The 11664-nt window shown below is 39.1% G+C and overlaps 1 protein-coding gene across 15 annotated transcripts in view; it reads right to left on the bottom strand.

The window, feature by feature from the left end:
• The window catches only part of znf536 (zinc finger protein 536), a 496275-nt gene that overhangs the window by 343825 nt on the left and 140786 nt on the right, over window positions 1–11664 (bottom strand). For 8 of the 15 annotated variants that reach the window (XM_073907215.1, XM_073907216.1, XM_073907219.1 and 5 more), the window contains one exon: window positions 9860–10097. The gene's annotated coding sequence lies outside the window, so the exon portion shown is untranslated. The remainder of the gene's footprint in view (window positions 1–9859; window positions 10098–11664) is intronic. The other 7 variants (XM_073907221.1, XM_073907220.1, XM_073907223.1 and 4 more) reach the window with 1 other exon arrangement.

The following is an 11664-nucleotide window of genomic DNA, read 5'->3' as shown; positions in this document are numbered from 1 at the left end:
TACCAGATCCCCAAAAATTTGTTAAAATACTCAAAAATGATGGTAACGCAAGTGAATGAGCAAGAGAACTGATTGCGAGAGGCACAGTGATGTTCTAAGCATTGCATTTGCTAGGTTAAATGAATGGAGCAGTAAAGATATCGCGAATACAAATCTCTTCCTTTCTTTCATTGAGTGATCTGCTGTCAATAGTTGAAGACGAGCAAAATATTTGAATGGTCTTGCATGTATTTAGAAGCACATTATGATGATGACCAATCAGAGCCACTTAAGGGCGGACCTTTCAGAGGAACTAGAAATGTTTTCATGTTAGCTGAATAGCTGTGTATAATCAAAGTGAGATAAATGAAAAAATAAAGTGATTTCCTTCAAGTGAAACATGAGCACACATTGCTTTGCATCCTATAAACACAACCAAGCCTTAAAATTACATTCTGGACCCCCCTTTTAAAAACTGTTATGGACAGAGATCTTTCTTTTATGTATTCACAAAAGCCTGGAACGAGATCCCACAACATCTAAAACAGAACCAACATTGAGACTTTTTTAAAAATCCCATGCTGGTCATCTGATGGTCAACTATCACGGTAGCCACTGAGTTAGTAGCCTGCTTCCCTCTATTTTGTATGTTTAGTGATTGTTTGTACTGTACTCATTTGTGAATGAATGAGATGTTAAGGCTGTCTGTATGTTTTTATGTACTGCAGAGCAGGAACCTGCTAAAAACAGCATTCAGGACCGATTATCTTTCAATATCTTCCTTTTAAAAAAATTATACATAAATAAATAAATACATACATAAATAAATAAAAATACAAATAAATAAAAATTAAAATTAAAATTAAAACAAATAAAAATAAAAATAAATGTTCTTGTAAATATCATTAGTGTGAAAAGGAACTGAACTCACTGGCATCATACTGCCACAAAGCATTCATTTTACTAAGAAACGGCAGTCAAATGTACTGTATATTCAAGTGTGCTTTTCAGTTCCACAAACATGTAGGCTAAATCACGTATTTCCAATGAACCTGTTATAAATACTTTTCAAAAAAGTTTCCCCCTCCAAAAAAAAAAAAAAAAAAAACTTGCATCATGTTAACACTACACCATTTACACTTTTTAGGAAATAAAACAACTGGCAGCATTACAAAGTGTAAACATAAACCTCACGCAATTTTCCTACAGTTATTCCAGGTGAGGGGGGACAAGCTTCAGGGGGCATCTAACACCCTCTTTCTCTTTGTGGGCAAGGTCAGCCCTCTGTAATGTGTTCACCTCCACGCCTCACTCATTACCCTCAATAGCAGTTGATGGATCTGCTGAAGTAGAAAAAATGGGGAGGAGAGAGAGAGAAGCATCACTAACATTTATCTCCACTTGCTCCAACCCGGGCTTAAATCAACCCATCAGCCTGTCCCAGAACACTTAGTGCCGAGGCACATATCACCAGTTCCTGCCACACCTCGGCTTCTTCTGTTAACAGTCTAATCTGTCCAGCAGGACTGTATCGAATGTTGTATCAGGATCCCCAGGACATATATCACAGCGTGCACAAACACACTTTGGAGTGGGCATATACAATATTTAGACATTTCACCTTGCTGGCATTCTTGAATACCCCTCTGCACACACTCACACACACACACACACACACTTTCCAAGGTATACAGTAAATTATTCAAGTGGCACAACATTTGATTCAGCAGGCCTCCCGTGCACTGAGCCGAACCCCAAGCACCACATAGAAATATATATATATACACACAAAGCACCCCACCCCCTCGCTTTTTTAGACATTTCATTATGTTATATGACTTTAGGCCCAGTGGCTGGAAAATGACAATTATTTTGCTCCAGCAGCTTGCTATTAAGAGACTCGCAGAATACGTCGAGTGGCGTGTGAAGGAGCCGCAGTGGTGCACACAGCAAGAACTGCTCACAGAAACACACACGGGGCCTCTATCTGTCATAAGTACACACACACACATATAAACGCAGAGCAACAAGCATGCCGGACTGTGGCCCGGGCACGAGACGGATGGTCCTTTGGAGGGAGTTCAGAAAAACATCAGTCAGAACAAACTAATGCCTTTTAAATCCACCCAGCTACCTTTAGCGGGCCAGCTTAGTGAATTAAAGGAATATCTAATGACAGTTTGTTTGGCCCTCTCATAAATTCCACATAAATATATATGAGGAAGGGAGAAACATACAACAGGCTAATAGAAACGAATGAACTAGTCAACCATAAATTTGCTATGCGAGATACGCTTTTTCTGATTGGAAAGGGCATCCGCTATCTGCAATATTGATAATACTTTTCAAATTTCATCTGCTTTTGTTTGCATTCTGGGCTGCCTGTTTAAACACACTGGGAATTATAATGAAGCCAAACATTATCTCTCAGTTGTTCAAGGCTGAACATATAACTTTATCGTAGAAATGATTCCCAGTCTTTGGCTGGGCTGTATCTTTTCCATTAAAGCCTGGCTATCAGCCGGTGACAGTGAGGCAGCCATTCGGCACTGGCTTGTCCACGTGTGCCGGCCAAGTGGCGTGAAGGTTCCCACTTTCATTTCACTTAGCTATTTCATGTATGCCTATGTGTGTTAGTGTGTGAAAGAGAGAGACGTAGATAAAAGCATGGTTAGTGGGATGTTTTATTAACTTTGTAGTGTGCGTTTTCATTTTCGACGTCTGGAACTGAACTTAATGGCAGCAGCGGTGTAGTTATGGACAATTGATACCATAATTCTAGTAAAGTAGAATTACTAACACTAGTAAAGTATAACTATTGAAGCCAGTGCCAGAACACATATCGCACAAGATGACCACTAATGGCCCATTTCCACTAACTGGTGCAGTACGGTACAATACGGGTCGGTACGGGTCACCTTTATCAGGCTTGCGTTTACAATGCCTAAAGGGTACCAAGGGTGGTGTACGACAGAAAGTTTTAGTTGACGTCATTCTCGCTCAAGGAAATCTCGCTCAAAGTAAAGCTGTACAGGTCGTTCACATATCATATGAGAAGCACTTCTCACAAAACAGATGTTTTATACACATCAATATGTTTGTATAAATGTTCATTACTAACGTTTCTATGAACATGATTTGATTATAACTGCAGATCAATGGTGAGGTGAAATAGCCTACTGTAACGTCTGCAATTAAATGAAATAAATAAATGCAACATAAATGAACACATACAGACACTTACAGTCTCCAATATGATACCAATTACACAGCATACATTTAGTCCTTATTTGGGTTCGAAAACTACAAACAACATATAGCCCAGGCGGTGCAAACCATTTCATCTGCATCTTCAGTAGCACATGTAACCTCTGTTAGAAAGCAATTCCGTCATTCCGAGTTCATAATAGTCCAAAAAGCGATGATAAACATGGCGGTTTGTTTATGGTTTAGGTTGATGAAAGAATCATTTGCTCTTGTTTTTTCCATCTTTTCCTTTGTTTTTTCGCACTTGACACTCACGTTTGTTATTTCAAATATAGATGTTCATGCAAGCAATCGCAAGTTCCCTGGAGAAAGTGAAACCGCTCGCACTTGACACAGCAGATTTGTTCTTCTTGGCTTTGTGGCTGTTCATCAAGACAATGAAAGGTTTGATTGAGCTCGGTTCAACCATGGCTCGTTATTATATGCATATAGTATTATGATGTAATGTCTCGGCTGTATATTAAAAAATGGCGGTTCTTAGTTTTCATTCTACGCTTGTGTATGCATGACGTTTCTCTGTAAACCAATAGTGTTCAGCTGCGCGTCTAGTTCCACCTTTTGGTACCCTTTTGCTGTGCTAGGTACCCCTTGCAAAGTGTACCCAAAGAGTGATAAGGTACGATTTGCTTTTAGGTACCTTTTGACAGTGGAAATGGCCATAAAAGCGTACCGAATCGTACCACTCAGTGGAAACGGGCTATAAGATTCAAAGGGGAACCTCCATACTTGCACTAGTGTACATTTTGTCAGCTATCTGTTCAATCAATATTTTATTCACACTAGAGGGTTTTCAGGTCTTAAGCCATGAGAAACCACTGACATAAGAACAATTTTCAACATTATTCCAGTTGCACACACTATTCTATTTGGCCAGATCGTGAGAGCACATGCATTATAGTAAAATGCAGATTATAGCAAAATCTTATTATAGCTTACATCATTTTTTTTTTATTTGCATTCAACTACTTTTCAGTCTTGTCATTTTTGATCAGCTATACTGAATTTTGATGTAGTCATAGTTCAAGTGTTCATTGCATCTCTACTCTTTGTGTGTGTGTGTGTGTGTTTGTTTGTTTGTTTGTTTGTTTGTTTGTTTGTTTGTTTGTTTGTTTGTTTGTTTGTTTGTTTGTCTGTCTGTTTGATTGACTGATTTTTTCTTTGTTACTTTATTTGCTTGCTTGCTAATTGGATTTTGATTGAATTGGTTATTTTGTGTGGTTGTTGTTGTTTACCCACATTAAAATATAAAGTTGCTAAAATGCCTAAATAATAAAACAACTAGTCTTTTTTTTTCAGATTTGTTGTGTTTATACTCAAGCCTGGGGTGGCATGGTGGCTCAGTGGCTAGCACTGTCGCCTCACAGCAAGAAGGTTACTGGTTTGAGCCCTGGCTGGGTCAGTTGGCGTTTCTGTGTGAAGTTCGCATGTTCTCTCCGTGTTCGCGTGGGTTTCTCCGGGTGCTTCAGTTTCCCCACAGTCTAAACACATGCGCTATAGGTGAATTAAATAAAGTCACTTGGCCGTAGTGAATGTGTGTGAATGTGAGAGTGTATGGGTGTTTCCCAGTACTGGGTTGCAGCTGAAAGGGCATCCAATGTGTAAAACATATGCTGGATAAGTTGTAGGTTCATTCCGCTGTGGCGAACCCTGATGAATAAAGGGACTAAGCCGAAGGAAAATGAATGAATGAATATACTCAAGCATTGACAAACTAGTTTAACGAAACTTTCAAACTTTCAAATTAAGAGGAAAAAAATCACAAAATCACAATTTTGATCTTCTGGCTCTTTACCAGGATACAAACTTCTCACCAGCCCTACAAAATTACACCATCCTTGCAGCACTCAGATGCATAATTCTTTAAGTAAAAAATGGCTCCCAAGTAAATCTAGCATACTGAATACAGTGTAACTATGTCTGAACAGTATATTCTTTTAGCATCAATATTGCAATGTGTGTACATCATAGGATCTGCAATTATTAATCAGGATTATGCAGTAGATGACCATGAGTCACAGTTAAAAATTCACATTATTGCAAAGTTTAACCATAAAGTTAATAAGATGTTTATCCTCTGCATATGACTTTAAAGCCTGTGACTCAAAAATGTTTAGGCACAATCAATTAATTTTGTTATTTTAAGAAAGTTTATATTTAGATTTAGAATTGAACTTATGTATATAAACCATGAAGACTATATAGTGCTATTTTTACATTCATACATTTTCTTTCAGCTTAGTCCCTTATTTATCAGGTGTCACCACCTTGGAATGAACCACCAACTATTCTGACATATGTTGTATAGGCAACCCAGTACTGGGAAACACCCATACACACACACACACACACACACAAACACACACACACACACACACACACACACACACACACACACACACACACACACACACACACACACACACACACACACACACACACACACACACACACACTCACTCACTCACTCACTCACTCACTCACTCACTCACTCACTCAAACACTCAAACACTACAGCCGATACAGTTTATCCAATTCACTTAATGCACATGTCTTTGGACTACAGGGGAACTGGAGTTTCTTTCTTTCGAGTTTGCATGTTCTCCAAAAAAACAGAAAATAGGCTAAATTCATTGGGGTTGCCACAGCGGAATGAACCGGCAACTTATACAGCATATGTTTCAGCGGATGCCCTTTCATCTCTGGCAAACACTGATACACTCTCATTCACACACATTTATTTTTAGTTTAGTTTTATTTAATTTACCTATACAAAGAAAACCAAAGCACGCAAAGGAAACCCACGCCAACACAGGGAAAACATGCAAACTCCACACAGAAATGCCAACTGACCCAGCTGGGATTCAAACCAGTGACCTTCTTGCTGTGAGGCGACAGTGCTAACCACAGAGCCACCGTGTCGCCCGCTATTCCTTTCAGCTAGTGAAATTATGTATTGCAGAAAAATATAATGTTGCAATGTCACTTTTTTTCTTCAATAACACGGTGAAAACTGACCTTAAGGAGGAAAGAACATCCATAAATACACATAAAGAACTAGCACTAAAGCTCAAGCCTAACCCCTGAGGCATTTCTTCCCTGAATGACACTGAAGAATCGAACAGTCTGATCATCACTAACAGCAAACTAATTTCATCATACGTGAACACATTCACTACAAGCCTGTTCCTGCTGTTCTGTCTTTATGAAATGCCGACAGAGGCCTTCAGTCAGCTCACTCTTCATCCTAGAAGCGAGAAATGAGTGGTTTCATCCTCGCTCCAGACAGACAGAGCTTTTCCTAAAGACATACAGCTGTTCTGGCAGCAGCGGAAAGCGAGAAAGAGAACGAAATGAAATGCCCACCATGGACACAGACACGAGGCTCACATCACATCACCGTGGGCCTGTTAGATCGGTCTCTGCCACAAGTCCCCCGGAGAGAGGGTTATCGGGCACTGTCAGTGTCTAAGTGGATGCTGCGGAGCCCTGGGCAATAGGCGACTCTAAGCTTGCATGTGTGGCTTTTAAGGGACCATGAGAACCAGCCGTGCTTTGGCAGCTGGGGAAGCTGGGACTGCAGGCTTCACACGGCTGAGCGTTGTGCCGAATGGAGCGTCATGCATATACACAATGCCAGCAGTGTTATGAGGGCTCTTCATATAGCATTGGCATCCAGCGTGCTCCCACTGGCATGACAGGTATCGATCTGAAGCCGTATGTACGAAAACGCATCCCTGAAAATCGTCTAATATTAAAAAAGTTCGAAAAGAGTCGCAGATGGGAGGGTGTTAGGCAATTCTATCCAAGGACTTGGTTCATTACAGCATTTAATGCATGTAAAACCCTTTATGAAAGCAAACAGAAAGTGAGCGATTACATTAGGCTGTTGACATGCACCAAGTGAATGGCACAAACAAAACAAGTGTGCTTGCAAAGGCTCTGTAGACTTTAGCCCCTCCTCTCCATGTTCCAAAATGTACTGACAGGCCGATATTCTAGGCGTTCGGAAGCAGGCTTTGTTGAGGTTAAGGGTAAACACATGTGGCTCAAACTTTGGACATGTTTCAGTGCCGTCTTTTGATTCCAGCATCTTTATCCCAATCCTGGCAAACAGGAAGGAGTCTGTGTCCAGAAGAAGACAGCCAGGACTCTTTCTGTTTACCCATGACTCTCACAAGAGTCCTTCTGCTACCATCATCATCTCAAACAGCTGGGGCTTCATATAATACACCATAATACTAGTCTGTGTGTGTGCGTCTGTGCTCACGCATATTCAAAGTAGATTTGAAGGGTAAATTGCTTAATGATTTCTGGGAAAACTATAAATTGGGGTACCGAATAAGCACCATTACTACAATTTGATTACCACGCAATTGAATTAGAGGGTAATCACCATTTCTATATATCATTATATTGAAACGCAATACAGGATTAGTTTGTGCTCTTGGCTATGGGGAGAAGATATGACCAGCTAAATAAAAGGTGGAAGTGTAAATCTACAGCTTTCAGCTCTCCATTAAAGAGCAAAACAGCTCCTTGTTTTTCCCTGAAATCTGTGACACAAGGGAGTGAGGGTGAAAAGCTCCGTTTGAGGGAAGGGGAAAATTGAAACAATGCGTCATCAGACAAACACTGAATATCTGTGATTGGTGCCTGCACCTGTGCAGGCGTCATCCGTGCTCCCTATTAAGTAGATGATATTTCATAATCCTAGTTTGTATGCAGTACCATGTCAGAGGGGAAAATGTTTCAAACATTACTTTTAGGAGTATCAGCTTGTCGCTGTGAAAGTACCTTTAAAACTAGACACAACTCTTTAATATCTTCCACTCTATTTGCTCCTAATTGTTGCATATTAGTAACATTAGGTGAGCTATATTTCAATAACAATGATGATGATAATAATAATAATAATAATAATAATAATAATAATAATAATAATAATAATATAATAATAATAATTCCGTACATTTATATAGCGCTTTTCTAGACACTCAAAGCTCTTTACACATTTTTTGGGGTGGAATCTCCTCATCCACCACCAGTGTGCAGCATCCACCTTGATGATGTGATGGCAGCCATATTGCGCCAGACTGCACACCACACGCCAGCTGATTGGTGGAGATAAGACAGAGTGATGAAGTCAATTATGGTAAGGGATGGTAAGGAGGCCATAATGGACATAGGCCAGTGAGCAAATTTGGCCAGGATTTTTAATGACCACAAAGAGTCAGGACGTCGGTTTATCGTCTCATCACTGATCAGTATAGAGTCCCCATCAATATACTGGGGCGGTAGAACCAACAAAGAAGGCAGGTTGAGCGCCCTCTGCTGGTCTCACTAACACCCCTTACAGCAACAACCTAACTTTCCCATGTGGTCTCCCATTCAGGTACTGACCAGGCGCAGCCCTGCTTTCTTCAGTGGGCGACCACCTGAAAGTTGCAGAAAGCTAGCTGCCAGCGATAAATTAAACACATAACATATTTATAATACAATGCTAATTGACCTAGCCTTTGTCACTGTATTGAATACTATAAAATATCATAATTTCGTCCTGATTCTGTAATAGGAAACCACTTGAGTGATGTTAATTTAAAGTAAATGTCCTTAAATCTGTTTGTAAACAAGCTCAAAAATACAAAATGATAGCACACGATACTGTAAAAAAAAAAATAATTGCACCAACAGATTGTAGGTTTTATCATTATTATAATAAGTGAGCAATTCCATTCAAATGTCAACCTTGCCATGAAAAAAATTATGTCTTCGCCAAAATAGCAAAACCGTTTCTGTGTTTTTTAGTGCAACAGTGCTTTAAAAATACTCAAAAATGTCTCTTTTAATGTTTTCAAACTATTATATTTGAATTACCAAAGTCACACAAGTACCAATTTCACATTTGTCACATCCATAACGGAGAGATGTCACATGCATAATTAAGCTTTCCCTCATAAATGCAAAAAAAAAAACATTTTTGTTCAATAGAGAGGCAACTCTTATTCTTTTGATTAGCATTATTTCAGTTGGGTTGTGCAGTTTTATTTTTCTTCTCTCAACTCTGTGGTTAGTTGTTTTGGAAAATATGAACAGGTGTTTTAACATAATGTTAACGTAAACTTTCTATGTGAATTTATGTTTTGAAATTTTACTGCAAATGTCACATCCACAATGCTGAAATTCCTCAAGTCTATTTTTTGAATAATGTGCAGAATTTTTTTATTAGTATATTGCAAACAATACGGTCTCGCCATCCCTACACTATAAAAACTGCTGAGTTCCACAAAATTCTTACCAGTTTAAGTTAACTTAATCATTTTTACAAATTTAAGTGGATTGAACATTTTGTTGCCTCCACTTATTTTAAATAAGTCAGTTTAAACAAGCAGCAAAAATCACTTTTGAGTGAATATCAAGATATTTTGTGTCAATTTGCTGTAAAATGTAGATGTAAAGGTGTATTAAAAGTCTTGCAGTTACTATACACAGCTGCACAGCAATCAAAACCTACAAGTGAACAGAACTGACTGGTTCTAAAAGAAAAAAGTAACAAAAATCTTTTTTTTTGTCACAAAAATACATTGTCATACCCTTCGTACATGTTTTAACTCACCACCCATATTGTATTTGCTCACGCAAGAGTGACTTCCTTCGCCTCTTACTGTGATGCCCCATTGGGAGACGTCAGCTATCAGAGATTGTGACGTCCTTGACAATCGTCCAGATGTCTTTGTGCTGTGATGATGAAGGATGAAGACTTGAGTCCCTCACGCTGATGGGCATCAGGCAGGCCTCTGAAGAGTCTGCGTTGTCAAGTGGCGACAGAATGAAGAGGTAAATGCTGAGAGCTGCTGAGAAGAGACACAGGCCTCCATTAGTTCAACAGTCTGACTCGCCAACCCAAAACTATTCATATTTTTAACATACATATACACACATCATTTACCCCGATACTTCAGCTAAATGTAAATAGCGTGATACAAATGTAATGGCAAAAGCACTTTTAGCCTCCAGTCGAGTGAACCAGTGTTCTTGAAACGCCCCGAATCCCGCCAGCACTCTTCACATGTGCTGGTTTACTTAAGCACACAGGGCCAATCAAGCCACTGATTACTCAAATGGGCTAATTAAGGCTCATTAGACTCTAAGTCCTGACACCTGCATGCAGTACACTCTGCATGCGGACAGGGCCACAGCTTCTCTCCCGCAGCACGCCGGCTCTGCTCGCTGTCAACACTGGCCCCAACAACTGTCCTAGCCATCGGTCCGCTTTTGTTCCCCGCCCTTCACACTCTCTCATAAGGATCTCTCCAATTATGTGAGCAGACTGGGGACTTGTGGAGTGGCCCAGTGAAGCAGAATGTGCCATGCTAAACAGGCTTTATTAGAGACACAGATTTCTGATGCTAAACAGCAGCATTAGAGACAAAGATAAAATAAAAACAGGGATAGAAATTGGCTCCTTAACAGACTCTGAGATATCAGGGGTGGAAATAAAAAAAAACAAAAAACATTTCCACTGCCAAAGTCATGAAGAAAATGTATTAATAAATTAAATGCTCGCTTAAAAGACTTATTACTTATGTATTACTATGTATTATTTTCCAACAACTATATTCAAATATTTATCCCTATCTATTAATTAAACAGGTATACTAAAGTCTTTGATAGGTTATAGATCATTTTGAGGGATTCAAAGGATCCAAAAAAGTTCCATATTTTGATAAATAATGTTATGATAGCTGTTTTAATGTTAAGTTATTAGTGAATTGGCCCTTGTTACAGATTAAATAGTTTGACACTAAGCAGGAAATGTTCATGGGCCAAAGACATCACTACATTGAAATGGTCTATATGCAGAGCTAGTGTTTCTTCCCACACCAACAAACTTCCGGTGAATAATCAATGTGACTTTTTTCAGGTTTATACGGTTCCTTTTACAGCATCAATGTTGTAATGTAATTAAATTATAGTCAGTTAATTGGAGTTCAGCATTAATATAGTTGTTCAAGCGTAACCCAAGATGAAAAGCCCTTTATACAAATCCGTCAGAATCAGCAGGCGAGTGCAGAAACACCATTGAAAATACTGGAGTAAAAGAAATGTTCATATTTTAAAGCCATGGCGCAAGAAGATGTAATTTTATGCAGTGCTTCTTGTACAATCTGAGCCCCATTTTATATTGTATATCAATCAGTCAGTGAGGATCGTTGATTTTTAAAGAAAACAGACCTTAAACACGCCAATTGTGTAACTTCATACAATTCACTGAAATCGCTTGACCCAGGTTACTGCAAAATTAAAAGTTCTTCTGCATACTTCTGCATATACCCTATTCAAATGAAAGAAATGCTAGTGAATAAAATGCATGTTTACAGGATTATGTATAGGCTCATATGACTGATCAGGCTACACTGG

This window comes from Danio rerio, chromosome 7 (genome assembly GCF_049306965.1).
Source record: "Danio rerio strain Tuebingen ecotype United States chromosome 7, GRCz12tu, whole genome shotgun sequence".
Lineage (NCBI taxonomy): Eukaryota > Metazoa > Chordata > Actinopteri > Cypriniformes > Danionidae > Danio > Danio rerio.
Note: the sequence above shows the minus strand (reverse complement) of the source record. Positions and strands in the feature narration are given on the sequence as shown.